We start from the raw sequence: 18,094 nt of genomic DNA on the forward strand, positions 1-18,094 counted from the left end.
CAGGCAATTGGGGTGCTAGTTTTAATTCTTCTAATAATTTGTTGGGTGTCCTTGAGCCCTTCATCTTTTTTTTTTTAAAGGGGGTTGTGAGTTAATAAAGAATTGCAAATTAAAGCGAGCACCATTTTCATCTATCAGGCTAGAAATGCTTTTTTTGTTACTATTATCAAAGGCAGAGGAAGATGGGCACTTTTCTGTACTGTTAAGAAGAATGTGATAATGACAACAGTAATAGTAATAATAATTGAACTTTACTGAATGCTTAGTGTGTGTTAGCACTGTAATAAATTCTTTGCAGAGATTATCCATTGTAATCCTAATGGCCACTCCATGGTACAGGCATGATAGATGATGAGCCAAAGCTGAGATTCTCCATTGCCAATAAAAAGCAAAAGCTTAGAAAGATACAGGATCTGCCAACTGGCGAGAATTAGTAATGGTGGACAGTAGCAAAAACTCAGCAATCTACTCCAGAGCTTAGGCTTTCAAATATAAACACAATCTTTCCATCTTTGTTAACATTAGTCAAAGCCCTTAAAATAATCATTTTCTTTAAATTTGCATTCTCATCTTGGAGTTTATTCTAATCTACTTCAAGGAAATAATCATGAGCATTTGCAAGAATTTAGTTACAAAATATTCATGACAGTTTAGAATAGGATTAAAGGTGAATTTTTTCCTTCTTTTGCTTATCTAAATGTTCTATATTAAATATGTATTACCTTGGTATTTTTAAAAGGTTTTTCATATTGGAAATAGACTAAAAAGATACTAAATATCCTTTTATGTTCCAGAATTCTGACTCTACAGAAGGCAAATATTGGATTTTAAAATAAGCCTGTTGAAAACATTAGCGATTGAAAATTTTTAATTATTAGATATTACAGTCATGATTATCATATTGTACTGTGGTGATTACAAACATTGACAAGTTGCTGATGATCTTACTCCCCTACCCCCACTTCCTGCTTGCTTTTGCTCTGCAAACTTTCCCTATCTCTCAAATTTCACATCCTTCAAGTATTCCCTGGCCCTTGGTCTGGTTTTTTGAGGGAGGCCTGGGGAATTTCAGTTTTTTAAACAATTTTTTATTGATGCATAACAGATGTACGGTGAAGATCTCATCAGTGTAGTTGGAATATTAATCACCTTAAATATTTGTCTTTAAGCTAGAGACTTGAATTATTCTCTCCTAGCTATTTGTTTGTTTGTTTGTTTTGCGGTGGCTGGGGGTGTTGTTTTTTTGTTTTGTTTTGTTTTTTGAGATGGAGTCTCTCTCTGTCACCCAGGCTGGAGTACAGTGGCTCCATCTCGGCTGACTGCAACCTCCAACTCCGGGTTCAAGCAATTCTCCTGCCTCAGCCTTCTGAGTAGCTGGGATTACAGGCACGCAGCACCACGCCTGGCTAATTTTTGTATTTTATTAGAAGCAGAGTTTCACCATGTTGGTCAGGCTCATCTCAAACTCCTGACCTCAAGTGATCCTCCCACCTCGGCCTCCCAAAGTGCCAGGATTACAGGTATAAACCACCATGCCTGGCCTCTCCTAGCTATTTGAAATGTACAATAAGTTGTTGTAAACTATAGTCACCTACTGATCTATCAAAAACTGGTCTTCCTTCTTCTATCAAATCATATGTTTATACCCATTGGTCTGATTGTTATGATTGTTTTTGGGGGGCTTCCCTAGGATCTGAGGCATACCTGAATCTTAGCCCTGGATAACACTATCTATATTCGTTTACCTGTTTATCTATAAGACCAAAAGATCCCTGAGGGCAGAAGCTAATTCTCAATAGACCTTTTATTTCCCAGTCCCTAACACAGTACATCTGTGAATAAAAGAGAATAAAATACTCTTTAACAATCAACAGGCTGGACGCAGTGGCTCAGGTCCGTAATCCCAGCACTTTGGAAGGGCTAGGCAGGAGGATCACTTAGCACAGGAGTTGGAGACCAGCCTAGGCAACATAGTGAGACCCCATCTCTATAAAAAATTTAAAAATTAGCCAGGCATGGGGGTACACACCTGTCATCCCAGCTACTTGGGAGGCTGAGGCAGAAGGATCGATTGAGCCAGGGAGATCAAGGCTGTAGTGAGCTGTGATTGTGCCACTACAAAAGCCCGGGCAACAGAGTGAGACCCTGTCTCAAAAATAAACAAACAAATAAATAAATAAATAGAAGATATGTCTTAACAATTACCATCACTTTTACCTGATGGATGGTCTTAACTGTGAGTTGTCCAGGTTCTTGATGTGTTGAACGAAGAGTGGAACAAAACGCACAAACAAAGCAACAAGAGAATGAAGCAACACGGGAATGAGGCAACAAGGGAACAAAGCAACAAAAGGCAAACAAAGCAACTAAAGAACAGAGTAAAAAAGGCACAAATTTATGAAGAGGCAGAAGTACAATTACCAAATGGGAGCGAGCTCAAGCAAGTGGCTGGAGAGCCTCTTCTGTTGCAATGCTCCCCAGGATTTGTATAAAGCCAAAAGAATTTGGTAACACCCCTAAGTGCCCTTTAGGGGCCTCCAATTGGTGATATCCCATAAAGGATTGGCCTGAAACCAATCAGAGGCTGAAGTGGAGACTTCTGTCTTATCACAGGAGTGAAGTTGAGGCCTGCGTGCTGTCCAATCTTGCCTAGAACTGGCTGCACCTGCTGTTCTCTTGTTTATGCCCCAGCCCTTGGCTACCCTAATTCCCCATTCTCCTGCCTCATTACCATGAACAATATGAATTAAATGTTTTTAAGCTTTCATGGTCAAGGTTTTAAAATATTTTGCATTTCAGATCATTTCTAAATTAATCTGCTTTAAATTAAGAGATAGTTTATTGACACTTCCTGAGGTCTCTGAACAAATTATAAGAATGTGTGCAGTCACCATGGTTTTTTTACCTGACTGTAATAAGGCTTAATATTGTTTTGAAAAATGTATCTGCATTTGTCCTACTTACATTCATTGTGCTAACAGAAATACCCTACATGAATTCTGTTTCCAAAGTTAATTTGGCAAACATCTGCTGCAAGAAAATGGTCCAGATGGTTTCTGACATGTAGTGATAATAAATAAGTGGTCCTTTTCACATATTGCATGGTATTTGCTGTAGTTTTCTATTAAAAGGATGTGGTTTTTAAGGGACAAAAAGGAAATCACTTAATTTCATGGCAACTCAAGGCACATGGAAACATATGTGACTCGTGTGTCTAAATGCCAGGCCACTCTTTATAGATTCCCGTGGGGTCACATTGCCAGGAATATGTCATATGTTACTGACCCATGTCGCTTTCTGATATTTTAATATCACTTGCCACATGCTTTACATGTATTATCTTACTTAATCTTTTCAACTGTCCTACGTAGTAGGTATTATCATTATATCTGTTTTCTTTTTTTTTTTTTTTTTTTTTGAGATGGAGTTTCACTCTTGTTGCCCAGGCTGGAGTGCAATGGCACGATCTCAGCTCACTGCAACCTCTGCCTCCCTGGTTCAAGCAACTCTCCTGCCTCAGCGTCCGGAGTAGCTGGGATTACAGGTGCCTGCCACCACACCCAGCTAATTTTTTGTATTTTCAGTAGAGATGGAGTTTCACCATGGCGGCCAGGCTGGTTGCAAAATCCTGACCTCAGGTGATCCACCCACCTGGCCTCCCAAAGTTCTGGGATTACAGGTGTGAGCCACCACGCCCGGTCCATTGTCTCTATAATATAGATGAAGAAATAGTCCAAGGGTTTTAGTAAGCCATAGAGCACCAGACACCAAAGCCCCATGTTCCTAATATCCACACACTCTCCACCTCAATAGTTTCGGGGCTGTGCTACCTTGTTGCATTCCCATTGGACAAACTCCTGGGTGAGGTTTATTGGCCGAGTCTTCTTCACCTGCAAAATTGCACAAAGACACCTTGCCACACCTCTGAAGCCCATTGTCAGTCCCTTTCCCTCAAAGTGGCACATTTGTTGCCCACCCTCCAAGTTGCCAAACACCGAAGCCACAGGGAGAATGACATAGCTGGGGAAGGGCCTCTCTCACCCCACAAGGTGTCCCTCATTAACATCCAAAGGACAGTTTATCACATATCTCAGAGCGCCTTCTGAAATACCTTCGTCTCTGCTTGCCATCCCTCTCTCCATAGGCTGGACCAGAGGACCAAATCTGAGACAGACTCTCTGCATTGCCCTTTCCAAGGGGATAAGGCTTTTATTCTCCTTTTGTCAAAACCTACTAGCAACTTGATTTCTACAAACTGAGTGGGGTTACGAGGGAGGTGAGCACTAAGATATCACAGGAAATGTAACCAGGTAAGAGAATAGGGCTGTGTTTACTGAAATTCCTTGCATGAAGAGTATGTCTTGTGGTTGGAAGGAATACATTAGTAAGTCACTTGGAGATTGATATGATTTGGCTGTGTGTCCTCACCCAAATCTCATCTCGAATTGTAATCCCCCTGTGTCGAGGGAGGCAGGTAATTGGATCATGGGGGCAGTTTTCCCCATGCTGTTCTCATGATAGGAGTTCTCACAAGAGCTGATGGTTTTATAAGCATTTGGAAGTTCCTCCTTTGCACCTGTCTGTCACCTGCCATCGTGTAAGATGTGCCTGCTTCCCCTTCTGCCATAATTGTAAGTTTCCTGAGGCCTTCCCATCTAGGCAGAATTGTGAGTCAATTAAACCTATTTCCTTTATAAATGACCTAATCTTGGGTATATCTTTATAGCAGTGTGAAAATGGACTAATACAGAGATGTTTAGTAAGATCCCATGTAGGTGTGTACAGGTAGAAGCAGGTGGTCACTAAACTGCCTATTAAGTAGAGCAAGTCTAGTTCATGTCTAAATTCGATTTGTTGGGAGAGTTGAACAAGTTTGAGGCAAGAGTGGAAATACTCTTGATAACAGAGAAGAGTCTGAGTGGGTGGCTCTTCCTCTCCCACAAAGAGTGTTTAATCTTTCCCCTACTGAAGAGATCTTGGACAAATACTTAAAAGAATAGGGCTGTGAAGAAGCACTAAATTGAGAGCCTGAAACTGCCTTACAACCCTGCCCTATCAGTTTCAACACTTGGTACCACCTGGCTGCTGCTACAATTCCTGCCTCCCACATAACTGTTTGTAGACGTTTTTAATTTTTCTTTCTTTTTTTTGAGATATTGCCCAGACTGGTCCTGAACTCCTGGGATCAGGCAATCCTCCCTCCTTGGCCTCCCAAAGTTCTGGGATTATAGACATCAGCTACCGCATCCAGGCTGATTTTCTTAAATTTAACTAATTTTTGATGTCAATATTTATAGCACCTGCTTTAGGTAGAGCCCTAGGCTATTGGTGTTGTGAGAACATAAGAAAAATATCAGAGGAAGGTTTAAATGAACAAGCAAAACTATTACAAAGCACTTAAATAATAGTCACTATCTTAAATAACATCAGTGAGCAGTTAAAGTAAGTCTGGCACTGTGCTAAGTGCTTTACATGCACTATCTCATGTAGTGCACATATACACACCATACCTTGAGGTCAGTACTAGTATTATCCCCATCTTCCAAGTGAGAAGCAATTGCCCAAGGTCTCTCAGCTAACAAAGGGCAGAACTACCATAAGTCATCATGGGAAGGAGATCTACCTAGAGTGTTTGAGCAAAACCCAGTGAGGAGATGAGAGTAGAAGATCTTTTAAAAAGAGAAGGCCAGCCGCAATGGCTCACGCCTGTAATCCCAACACTTTGTGGGGGCAGATCACTTGAGGTCAGGAGTTCAGGACCAGCCTGGCCAACATCGCAAAACTTCATCTCTATTAAAAATACAAAAATTAGCCGGGCATGGTGGGGGGTGCCTGTAACCCAACTACCAGGGAGGCTAAGGCAGGAGAACTGCTTGAACCAGAGAGGTGGAGGTTGCAGTGAGCAGAGATTGCGCCACTGCACTCCAGCCTCGGAAACAGAACAAGACTCTGTCTCAAAATAAATAAAAAAATAAATAAAATAAAGAAGAGAAAGAGTCAGAAGCATGCGAAGGGGCCAGGAGGCCAGGACATGCAATGAAAACTGCTTGAGACAGAATAAAGAAAGCCACAGAACTCAAACTGTGGCCTGTGGAATAAACCCTGCCCACCACCTGTTTCTGTACAGCTTGCTTTCACAATCTGTTAAGAATGATTTTTACCTTTTTAAATGTTTGGGGTGGGGGGGAATCAAAACAAGAATAATATTTTGCGACCCAATAAATCATATGAATTCACTTAATCTTTTTTTTTCAACTTTTATTTTAGATTCAAGGGGTACATGTGCAGGTTTGTTATCAGAGTACATTGCCTGATGCTGAGGTTTGGGGTACAATTGAACCTGTCACCCAGGTAGTGAGCATAGTACTCAATAGGTAGTTTTTCAATCCTTGCCCCGCTCCTTCCGTCACCCCTCTTGTAGTCCCCACTCCCCACTGTTCCCATCTTCATGTCCATGAGCACCCAACGTTTAACTCCCACCTATAAATAAGAATGTGCAATATTTGGCTTTCTGTTTCTGCATTCATTCACTTAAGATAATGGCCTCCAGCTGCTTCCATGTTGCTGCAAAGGACATGATTGATTTCATTCTTTTGTATGACTACATAGTATTCTGTGGTGTATATGTACCACGTTTTCCTTACCCAATCCATTGTCGATGGGCACCTAGGTTGATTCCCTGTCTTTGTTATTGTGAATAGTGCTGCAATGAACGTATGTTTCTTTTTGGTAGGACAGTTTATTTTCTTTTGGGTATATACCCAGTACTGAGATCAAATGGGTCAAATGGTAGTTCTGTTTTTAATTCTTGTCTTCTTTCTTTTTTTAGAGACAGGGTCTCACTCTGTCACCCAGGTTGCAGTGCAGTGATGCAGTTATAGCTCACTGCCACCTTGAATTCCTGAGTTCAAGGGATCCTCCTAACTCAGCCTCCCAAGTAGTCGAACAACAGACACACGCTACCAGCACCCAGCTAATTTTTAAATTTTTTGTAGAGATAGGGTCCCACCATCTTCCCCAGGCTAATCTTGAGCTCCTGGGCTCAAGCAAGCCTCCTGCCTCAGCCTCTCGAGATGCTGGAATTACAGGCATAAGCCACTATGCTCAGCCTGTTTTTAGTTCTTTGAGAAATCTTCAAAGTGCTTTCCACAGTGGCTTAACTAATTTACATTCTAATTAAATAAGCATTTCCTTTTCTCTGTAGCCTTGCCATCATCTATTATTTTTTTGACTTTGTTTTTGAAACGGAATCTCTCTCTGTTGCCCAGGCTGGAGCACAGTAGCCCAATCTCAGCTCACTACAAACCTCTGCCTCCCAAGTTCAAACAGTTCTCTGCCTCAGCCTCCCGAGTAGCTGGGATTACCAGTGCCTACCACCATGCCTGGCTTATTTTCGTACTTTTGGTAGAGATGGGGTCTCTACTAAATCTTGGCCAGGCTGGTCTTGAACTCCTGACCTCGTGATCCACCCGCCTAGGCCTCTCAAGGTGCTGGGATTACAGGCGTGAGCCACTGCGCCTGTCATTTTTTGATTTTTTAATAATAGCCATCCTGACAAGTGTGAGGTGGTATCTCATAGGTCTGGTTTGCATTGTTCTGATAATTAGTGATGATGAGAATTTTTTCATATGTTTTTGACTGCTTGTATGTCTTCTTTTGAGAAGTGTCTGTTCATGTCCTTTGCTCATTTTTTAATCAGGTTATTTGGTTTTTTTCTCGTTGATTTGTTTAATTTCCATATAGATTTCGGATAATAGACCTCTGCAGGACGCACAGTTTGTGAATGTTTTCTCCTATTCTATAGGTTGTCTGTTTAATTTGTTGGTAGTTTATTTTGCTATGGAGAAACTCCTTAGTTTAATTGGGTCCTAACTGTCAATTTCTGTTTTTGTTGCAATTGCTTTTGAGGATTTAGTCATAAATTCTTTGCCAAAGCTAATGTCGAAAAGGGTATTTCCTAGGTTTTATTCTAGGATATTTATAGTTTGAGGTCTTACATTTAAATATTTGATCCATCTTGAGTTAATTTTTATATATGGGGATAGCAAGGGGTCCAGGTTCATTCTTTGGCATATGGATAGCCAGTCATCCCAGCACCATTTATTGAGTAAGGAGTCCTTTCTCCATTGCTTATTTTTGTCAACTTTGTTGAACATCAGATGGTTATAGGTATGTAACTTTATATCTGAGTTCTCTATTCTGTTCCATTCGTCTATGACTGCTTTTACTATGCTGTTTTGGTTACTAAAGCCTTGTAGTATACTTTGAAGTTGGGTAAGGTGATGCCTCCAACTTTATTCTTTTTGTTTAGGATTGCCCTGGGTATTCAGGCTCATTTTTGGTTGCATACAATTTTAGGATAGTTTTTTTAATCCTGTGAAAAATGAGGCCAGGCACAGTGGCTCACACCTGTAATCTCAGCCCTTTGGGAGGCCAAGGTAGGCAGAGCTTGAGGTCAGGAGTTCAGGACCAGCCTGGCTAACATGGCAAAACCCCATCTCTACTAAAAAATACAAAAATCAGCCAGGCGTGGTGGTGTGCGTCTGTAATTCCAGATACGTGGGAGACCGAGGCAGGGGAATGCCTTGAACCTGGGAGGCAGAGGTTGTAGTAGGCCAAGATCACATCACTGCACTCCAGCCTGGGCGACAGAGCAAAACTCTGTCTCAAAAAAGAAAGAAAGAAAGAAAGAAAGAAAAATGTCTGGTAGTTTGATATGAAGAGTATTTAATCTATAGATTGCTTTGGGTAGTACAGCCATGTTAACAATATTGATTTTTCCAACCCATGAGTGTGGAATGGTTTTTCATTTGTTCGTGTCGTCTATGATTTCTTTCAGCAGTGTTTTGTAGTTCTCCTTATAGAAATATTTCATCTCCTTGGTTAGATATACTCCTAGGTATTTTTGTGTGTAACTATTGTAAATGAGATTGTATTCTTAATTTGACTCTCAGCTTGAAAGTTATCGATGTATAGAAATGCTACTGGTTTTCGTACATGGATTTTTGTATTCTGAAACTTTACCGATGTCATTTATCAGTTCTAGGAGACTTTTCACAGAGTCCTCAGGGTTTTCTAGGTGTAGAATCATTTCATCAGTGAAGAGAGATAATTTGACTTCCTCTTTTCCTATCTGGATGACTTTTATTTCTTTCTCTTGCCTGATTGCTCTAGCTAGGACTTCCAGTATTACGTTAAATAGAAGTGGTGAGAGCAGATATCCTTATTTGTTTCAGTTCTTGGAGAAATGCTTCCAACTTTTTCCTGTTGAATATGATGTTGGCTCTGGGTAGTCATGGATAGCTCTTATTATTTCGAGGTAATTTCCTGTAATGCCTTATTTGTTGAGGATTTTTATCATGAAGGGATGTTGGATTTTATCAAATGCTTTTTCTGCATCTGATCATATGGTTTTTGTTTTTAATTCTGTTTATGTGGTAAATCACATTTATTGATTTGTGTATGTTCAGTCAACCTTGCATCCCAGGAATGAAGCCTACTTGATCATGGTGAACTAACTTTTTGATGTGCTGTTGAATTCTCTTTGCTAGTATTTTGTTGAGGATTTTTGCGTCTGTGTTCATCAGAAATATTTGCCTATAGTTTTCTTTTTTTATTATGTCTTTGTGAAATTTTTGTATCAGGATGATGCTGTTTATGTAGAATGTGTTAGGGAGGAGTCTCTCCTCCTTGATATTTTGGAATAGTTGGATTGCTACCAGTTCTTTTTTGTACGTCTCACAAAATTTGGCTGTGAGTCCATCTGGTTCAAGGCTTTTTTTGGTTGGTAGGTTTTTTATTACTGATTGAATTTCAGAGTTCATTATTGGTGTGTTCAGGGTTTAATTAATTCTGATTCAATCTTGGGAAGTTTTGTGTTTCCAGGACTTTATCTATTTCCTCTAGATTTTTTAGTTTGTGTGCATAAATGTTCATAATGGTCTTGATAATCTTTATTTCTGTGGGATTAGTGGTAATGTCACCTTTGTCATTTCTAATTGTTCTTATTTGGAACATCTTTCCTTTTTTCTTTGTTAATCTAGGTAGTGGTCTATCAATCTTGTTTATCCTTTCAAATAACTAACTTTTCCTTTCATCGATACTTTTTATAAATTTTTGGGTCTCAATTTTGTTCAATTTTGCTCAATCATTGCAATTTTAGTGTCCTCAAATAAGGTTTTAGTGGAACACAGCCATTCTCATTCATTTGCATTTTTTCCATAGCTGCTTTCATGCTACAATGGTAGAATTGAGTAGTTGCAACAGAAAACATGGCCCCTAAAGCTTAAGACATTTATTTTCTTACCCTTTATGGAAAAAGCCAACCTCTGGACTAGAACAGTGGTCCCTCTCAACATCAGACAGTGATGAATTTTGTTTTCACCAATTCACAGAAAAATCCCCAAAAAAAGTATTTAAAAAGTGGCTTTTTCATAAAGTTAAACTTACTCAGTTTAAAGAAGAGTCCTTTATCCTCAGTTAACATCCTTCCTACTTTTTGTTGAAGTGAAGAAATGTCCTTTCTCTTATTCAGTGATGGTGAATGATGGTTTGGTTCTATTTTATTCCTTTATCCACTCTGGTTGATGGGGATAGAAGGAGCAGTGACCTTTTTCCTCTCTCTGGCCTTTTTCTCAGCTTCTTTCTTTGGTTTTCATCTGCTCCACCCACCCACCTTCGTTCTTCCCGACTCAAGTTCTGTCCCTCTCTTGCAAAGTTACTGACCTCAAAAGGAATTCACACTCCACAGAAATAGCAGAAGAGAAATACTGCAGGTCATCTACTATCTGTGTTTAAAGGTAAATGCCTTGTTTCACATAATTAAGTCCCAAGCAGTTTGACTGCTTTAAGTCAGCTTTAAGAGACGGCTCTTCTTTCTTACCATCAAACCATGATGCTCAGTATTTCTGCCACGTGGCAGGTACTCAATAACTGCCTGTGTTGAATTTTTAGGGATTGATTCTCAAACTATTGGTTATAAGCAATTACGATGGAAATTTCCACTGAGGCAGACAGAAGTTTTTTTTTTTTTTTCTTCCTAAAATCAAGCCAGAAATACATTTCTGGGCAAAACTGTAATTCTTAACTATATCTAAATTTTTTAATGTGTTATAACTTTCTTAAAAACTTTATGTTGGTGCCAGGAGCAGTGGCTCACGCCTGTAATCCCAACACTTTGGGAGGCCAGGGTGGGCAGACCACTTGAGGTCAGGAGTTCAAGACCAGCCTGCCCAACATGGTGAAATCCCATCTCTACTAAAAATACAAAAATTAGCCGGGCATGGTGGCATATGCCTGTAATCCCAGCTACTCTACTCAGGAGGCTGAGGCAGGAGAATCTCTTGAACCCGGGAGGCGGAGGTTGCAGTAGCCGAGATTGTACCATTGCACTCTAGCCTGGGCAACAGAGCCAGAATCCTCAAAAAAAAAAAAAAAAAAAAACTTTATGTTGGAATATAACATACAAGAAGTGCACAGATAATAAGGGTACAATTCAGTGAATTTTAACACATTTAACACACCCTTATAACCAATATCCAGGGCATTTCCAGCTTCTAGAATCCCTTCATGCTTCATTCCAGTCACCATCTCAAAGACTTAAAAAGCTATCCTGAATGCTAACAGCATAGATTAGTTTTGCCTGGTTTTGTACTTTAAAATGAAATCATGTAGTATGTAAACAATTTTTTTTTTTTTTTTTTTTTGAGACAGAGTCTCACTCTGTCACCAGGCTGGAGTGCAGTGGCACTTTTTCGGCTCACTGCAACCTCCGCCTCCTGGGTTCAAGCAATTCTCCTGCCACAGCCTCCTGAGTAGCTGAGACTACAGGCATGCAGCTAATTTTTGTATTTTTAGTAAAGACGGGGTTTCACCATGTTGGCCAGGATGGTCTCGATCTCTTGACTTCGTGATCTGCCCATCTCAGCCTCCCAAAGTGCTGGGATTACAGGCGTGAGCCACCACACCCGGTCATAGTATGTACACTATTATGGCAAGCTTCTTTCACTCCAGTGATGGGGTAGGGGTCAGGAATGGGAAGGGGTGCTCTGCCCCAGCAGGAAGAAATATTTTATCACTCATCGAATCAACAGCACATGGAACTCAAAAAGAAGAAAAATGGCTGGGCACAGTGGCTCACACCTGTAATCTCAGCACTTTAGGAGGCCAACACAGGTAGATTGCATTGCTTTAGTTCAGGAGTTTGAGACCAGGCTGGGCAACATAGTGAAACCCTGTCTCTACTAAAAATACAAAAATTAGCCAGATGTGGTGCCTTGTGCCTATAGTCCCAGCTACTCAGGAGGCTGCAGGTGGGAGGATCACTTGAGCCTGGGAGGCAGAGGTTACAGTGAGCCAAGATCACGCCACTGCACTGCAGCCTGGGTGACAGAGCAAGACCTTGTCTCAAAAAAGATAAAAGAAAAGAAAAAGAAAAAAAAAAAGAAGAGAAACTAGTTTTAGTCAGTTTTACAATTATTTTTAAATTGTCTACAGCCAATGCACACTCATTGCCTACACCTGGGGTGGACAGTTCTCACCACCCACTGGTATCAGTACACTCCTCTTTCATTTAACATATATTTAGAAGATTCATCCATATGGTTGCAGATAGATGTAGATCATTCCTTTTCATTGCTGTGTAGGGTGTTGATATGGTTTGGATCTGTTCCCACCCAAATCTTATGTCAAATTGTAATCCCCAATGTTGGAGGTGGAGCCTGATGGGACGTCATTGGATCATGGGGACAGTTTCTCACGGTTTAATACCATCCCCCTTGGTGCTGTCATGGCAATAGTGAGTTTGGATGAGATCTGCTTATTTAAAAGCATGTAGTACCTTCTCCCTCTCTCTCTTCCTCCTGCTCCAGCCATGTAAGATGTGCCTGCTTCCCCTTTGCCTTCCACCATAATTGTAAGTTTCCTGAGGCTTCCCCAAAAGCAGAAGCTGCTATGCTTCCTGTGCAGCCTGCAGAACTCTGGGCCAATTAAACCTCTTCTCTTTATAAGTTACTCAGTCTCAGAGGTTTTTTTTGGTTTTGTTTGTTTGTTTGTTTGTTTGTTTGAGACAAGGTTTCACTCTGTCACCCAGGCTGTAGTTCAGTGGCACAATCACAGCTCACTGCAGCCTCAGCCTGCACAGGCTCAGGTGATCTCCCACCTCAGCCTCCTGAGTAGCTGGGGCTACAGGCACTCACCACTATGTCTGGCTAATTTTTGTATTTTAGTAGAGACGGGTTTTTGACATGTTGCCCAGGCTGGTCTTGAACTCCTGGGTTCAAGAGATCCACCTGCCTTGGCCTCCCAAAGTGCTAGGATTACAGGCGTGAACCACTGCACCCAGCCAAGTATTTCTTTACAGCAGTGTAAGAAGGGACTAATACAGATGTCACTGAATGAAATACCACAAACTGATTTATTCATCTATATTTTTTTGATGAACATTTCTCTGGGTTGGGGCCATAATCCTGAGACACAATCCCAAACACCATAATCCCAAATGTTGAAATACCAAAAGATGAAAATCCAGAAAACATAATTCTGGAAAAAGTAGTTTTTTAAAATTCCTTTTTAAATATTTACTTATGTGCCGGGTGACTCATGCCTGTAATCCCAGCACTTTGGGAGGCCGAGGTGGGCAGATCACAAGGTCAGGAGATAGAGACCATCCTGGTTAATATGGTGAAACCCCATCTCTACTAAAGATACAAAAAATGAGCTGGGCGTGGTGGCACACACCTGTAGTCCCACCTACTCGGGAAGCTGAGGCAGAAGAATCACTTGAACCCGGGAGGCGGAGGTTGCAGTGAACCGAGTTCACACCACTGCACTCTAGCCTGGTGACAGAGTGAGACTCCGTCTTAAAATTAAAAAAAAAATTTTAAATTAAAAAATAAAAAATAAATATTTACCTATATTTTTAAAAGGAGATTTATTTGAGAAACATAAAAACATTACAGGGCTGGGCACAGTGGCTCACACTTGTAATCCCAACACTTCAGGAGGTCAAGGGGGATGGATCACTTGAGGTCAGGAATTCAGGACCAGCCTGACCAATATGGTGAAACCCTGTCTCTACTAAAAATACAAAATAAATTAGCCAGGCATAGTGGCGTACACCTGTAATCCCAGCTACTTGGGAGGCTGATGAAACATGAGAATTGCTTGAACCCAGGAGGTGGAGGTTACAGTGAGCCAAGATTGTCACTGCACTCCAGCCTGAGCAACAAGAGTGAAACTCTGTCTCAAAAAAAAAAAAAAAAAAGACATAATATTTCATAGACCACTTTATATACTATATTAATAATACAAAAATAGCATATATATCTTTGCAAGTATAAACACAGGTATACCAATGACAGTCACATGACTATAAGTCATGAGCAGACAAATCATATTCCTAAAGAAATGGGTCCAAAAGTGAAATGTGTCAATGCATAGCACTATAGTCAGTAACTGTGTGTACTCAGCTTTATAACTGCAATCATCTGAAATACCATGACAGACAGCCTATGTTTTTTGACAATATCAATCTAAAACTTCAATGGGTCACCAATGCATATGCTATCACTGCAAAGCTGAGATCTTGAGAAATTTATCATTCACAAATGCAGATGTGCAAAAAGCATGTCTTTTTATTTACTGAGAAAGTCTCGACATTTTTATGTATATGCACAATTCTTGCACACAGTTAACATCGTGATAATGCACTTTTGTGGAGCCAAATTTGCAAAAAACAAAAATGCATAAAACAAACTAGAACACTGTAAAAGTCTTTGCACAACTTTTACTTCCAGTATTGGAAATAACATGAAGATGAAATACATAGTATAGCAAATTGGTGCTGTGTGTGAAGGGGCAGACGTTGCACATGATTGAGTAACTTGGCAGGGGAGATTTCTCGTGTTTTTCGCCTGCATTTTCAATTTTTCTATGATCTTTAAAATACTCACTGCACTTGTGTTTGGAGAGTGGTCGCATTCTACAAATTTTGAAGTTATATATTGTCCATTTGAAAGTCTGATTATTGCTCAACCCTTGCAATTAAATGATTTTTCTGCTTTCTCAGCACCAATAATAATTTGCTTTTAAACTTTTATCTTTCACTATTGATTAGCTTTCCACACTTAATTTATCACAGCCTATTTATGAGGGAACAATTTCACAGATCTCTTTCAGTGCATTGTGAAGAATACAATAAGAAGGAATGATATTCAGCTTCCCCAATAACAAATCTGCATTAGTCAAGGTTCTTCAGAGAGACAGAACTAATAGAATATACTGGTATATCATATATACACACACATATATATACATATATGACATATATGTATATATATGACATATGTATACATATATAACATATATGTATATATATGACATATGTATATATACACACACATATATATGACAAGGTGATATTTCCTCTAACATGATACAACTATCATGGTATATCATATAAGTGTGTGTGTGTGTATATATATGATATATGAGGGTATTTATTAGAGTCATTGGGAACTAACTTACATGATTATGGTGGCTGAGAAGTCCATGACAAGCCATCTGCAAGTTGCAGACCATGGAATGCCGATAGCATGACTCAGTCCACATCCAAAGGCCTCAGCACCATGAAAGCCAATGGTGTAATTCTGAGTCCAAGGCCTCAGGCTCTGGGGGGCCACTGGTGTAAGTCCTGGAGTACAAAGGTCAAAGGGCCTAGAGTTCAGCTGTCCAAGGCCTTACAAGAAAAATCTATTCCAGCCTTCAGGGAGAGACCAATTTACCTTCTGCAGTTGTTCTCTCAGGGCCCTTGGCCAACTGGATGGTGCCTGCCAGCATTCAGGGCAGATCTTCCTCAGCTAGTCCACTCTGACTCACACACACATCTCCTCTGAAAACACCCTCACAGACATATCCAAAATCGTGTGTTACCAGGTTTCTAGGTATTCTTCAATCCAGTCAAGATGACATCTAAAATTAAGTCCACAAGTCTACCCCTTGTCAACTTGGCAGCTATAAGCATCTCCTTAAATTATGCTTAATTTCCAAATAAAGACAATGACAAGGTAATATTTTCTCTAACATGATACAGTTAACATGTTACAACTACCTTGCATGCAACCAAAAATGCACTAATCCCTTCCCCACAATTCAACTTTCAGGATTTCAACATTCAGGATTTTAGTATTTCGAGATTGTGAATTTTGGAATTTGGGGATGTTACAAATTTTACACTTTAGGGATTTTGACCTTTTGAGATTTCAACATTCAGGATTATGACATTTAGGACTGTGTCTTTTAGGATTATGATTGGCATCACATCTCCCAAACCCCCCTTTCTTCTAACCACCCCAGCTTCTGGTAACCATTATTCTACACTCTATGTCTATGAGATCGACTTTTTTAGATTGCATGTATGAATGAAATCACGCAGTATTTGTCTTTCTCTTCCTGGCTTATTTCTTTTGAATATAATGTCCTCCAGGTTCATCCATGTTGTCACAAATGACAGGATATTCACCTATTTTTGATGGTCATTTAGGCAGCTTCTCGTTTAGTGCTATTATGAATAGTGCTGCTCCGAATATTTTTCTCTGTGTCTTTGGTGAACATATGGATGAATTTCTGTTGGATAAATACCTAGGAGTAGACTATCTGGGTCATATGTATATATAGCATGGGGTATGCATATATTTAGCTTTGACATGCTGTCAAGGAGTTTGCCAGATGGTTGTACCAGCTTATACTCCCACCAACAGTGTATGAGCACTCCAGCTGCTTCACATCCTCGCCACCACTCGGTATTTTCTATCTATTCATTTTGGCTATTCTGGCAGGTGTATTGTATATATCTGTCTTAGTCTATTTTGTGTTGCTTTAAAGGAACACCTGAGGCTGGGTAATTTACTAAGAGAGATTTAGTTGGCTTACAGTTCTGCAAACTGTACCAGAAGCATGATGCCAGCATCTGCACCTGGTTAGGGTCTCACACTGCTTCCACTCATGGCAGAAGGCAAAGGAGAGATGGTGTGTGCAGAGATTACATAACAGGAAAGGAAGCAGGGATATAAGAAGTGCCAGGCTGTTTTTAACAAACAGCTTTCACACAAGAGCTAATAGCCTGAGAAGGAACTCACACACACCCCAGGGAGGGCATATCTATTCAAATAAAGTCACCCTAAGGGTTAGGGCTTCAACATATACATTGTTTTTGTTGGGGAGGACAAAATTCACTCATTATGCCCCCATAACCTGAACACTTCCCATTAGACCCCACCTTCAACACCAGGAATCAAATTTCAATATAAGATTTGGTAGGGACAAACAAACCATATCCAAGCTATAGCAATGTCCATAATCTTCTAGGTATTCTGAAGACCAGGGATATCAATTTCTTCAGAAGGGACCCACAAAGGAAAGAAAAAGTCAAATTCAGACAGGCACAAGTCAACCTAAAAGATCAGCTCTAGATTATGTGAAGGGAATATGACCATCAGAAATAGGGGCACTCATGAAATAAAAGTGATATTAACGGAACATATATCTATTGAAGGCCTGCTGTATGAATGAATTTTGTCCTCCCCAACAAAAACAATGTATACGTTGAAGCCCTAACCCTTAGGGTGACTTTATTTGAAAATGGGGCCTTTAAGGAGGTAATTAAGGTTAAATGAGGTTGTGAGGGTGGGGGCCTAATCTGATCAGACCGGTGTCCTTATAAGGAAAAGAAGAGCCACAAAGTTCTCTCACTCTCTGCCACGTGAGGACCCAGTGAGAACGTGAATGGTTGTCTGCAAGTCAGGAAAAGAGGCCTCACCAGAAACCAACCTCACTGGTACCTTGATCTTGGGCTTCTAGCCTCCAGAACTGTGAGAAAATAGATTTCTGTTGTTTAAGCCACCCAGTCTATGGTATCTCGATATGGCAGCCTGAGCAGACAAATGGGCATGCTCTATACCAAGCCCTATGCCAGGAACTGGGACACTGGTAAAAAACATTTAGCCCTGAATTTCCAGAAATTTGAGCTAGCCATGAGGCCACTGGGACATGTGAGAGTGTGAGCTTTTGCAAAGGGCACTGCTCCTGCACTTGTAGT

This window comes from Chlorocebus sabaeus, chromosome 9 (assembly GCF_047675955.1).
Source record: "Chlorocebus sabaeus isolate Y175 chromosome 9, mChlSab1.0.hap1, whole genome shotgun sequence".
Taxonomy (NCBI): domain Eukaryota; kingdom Metazoa; phylum Chordata; class Mammalia; order Primates; family Cercopithecidae; genus Chlorocebus; species Chlorocebus sabaeus.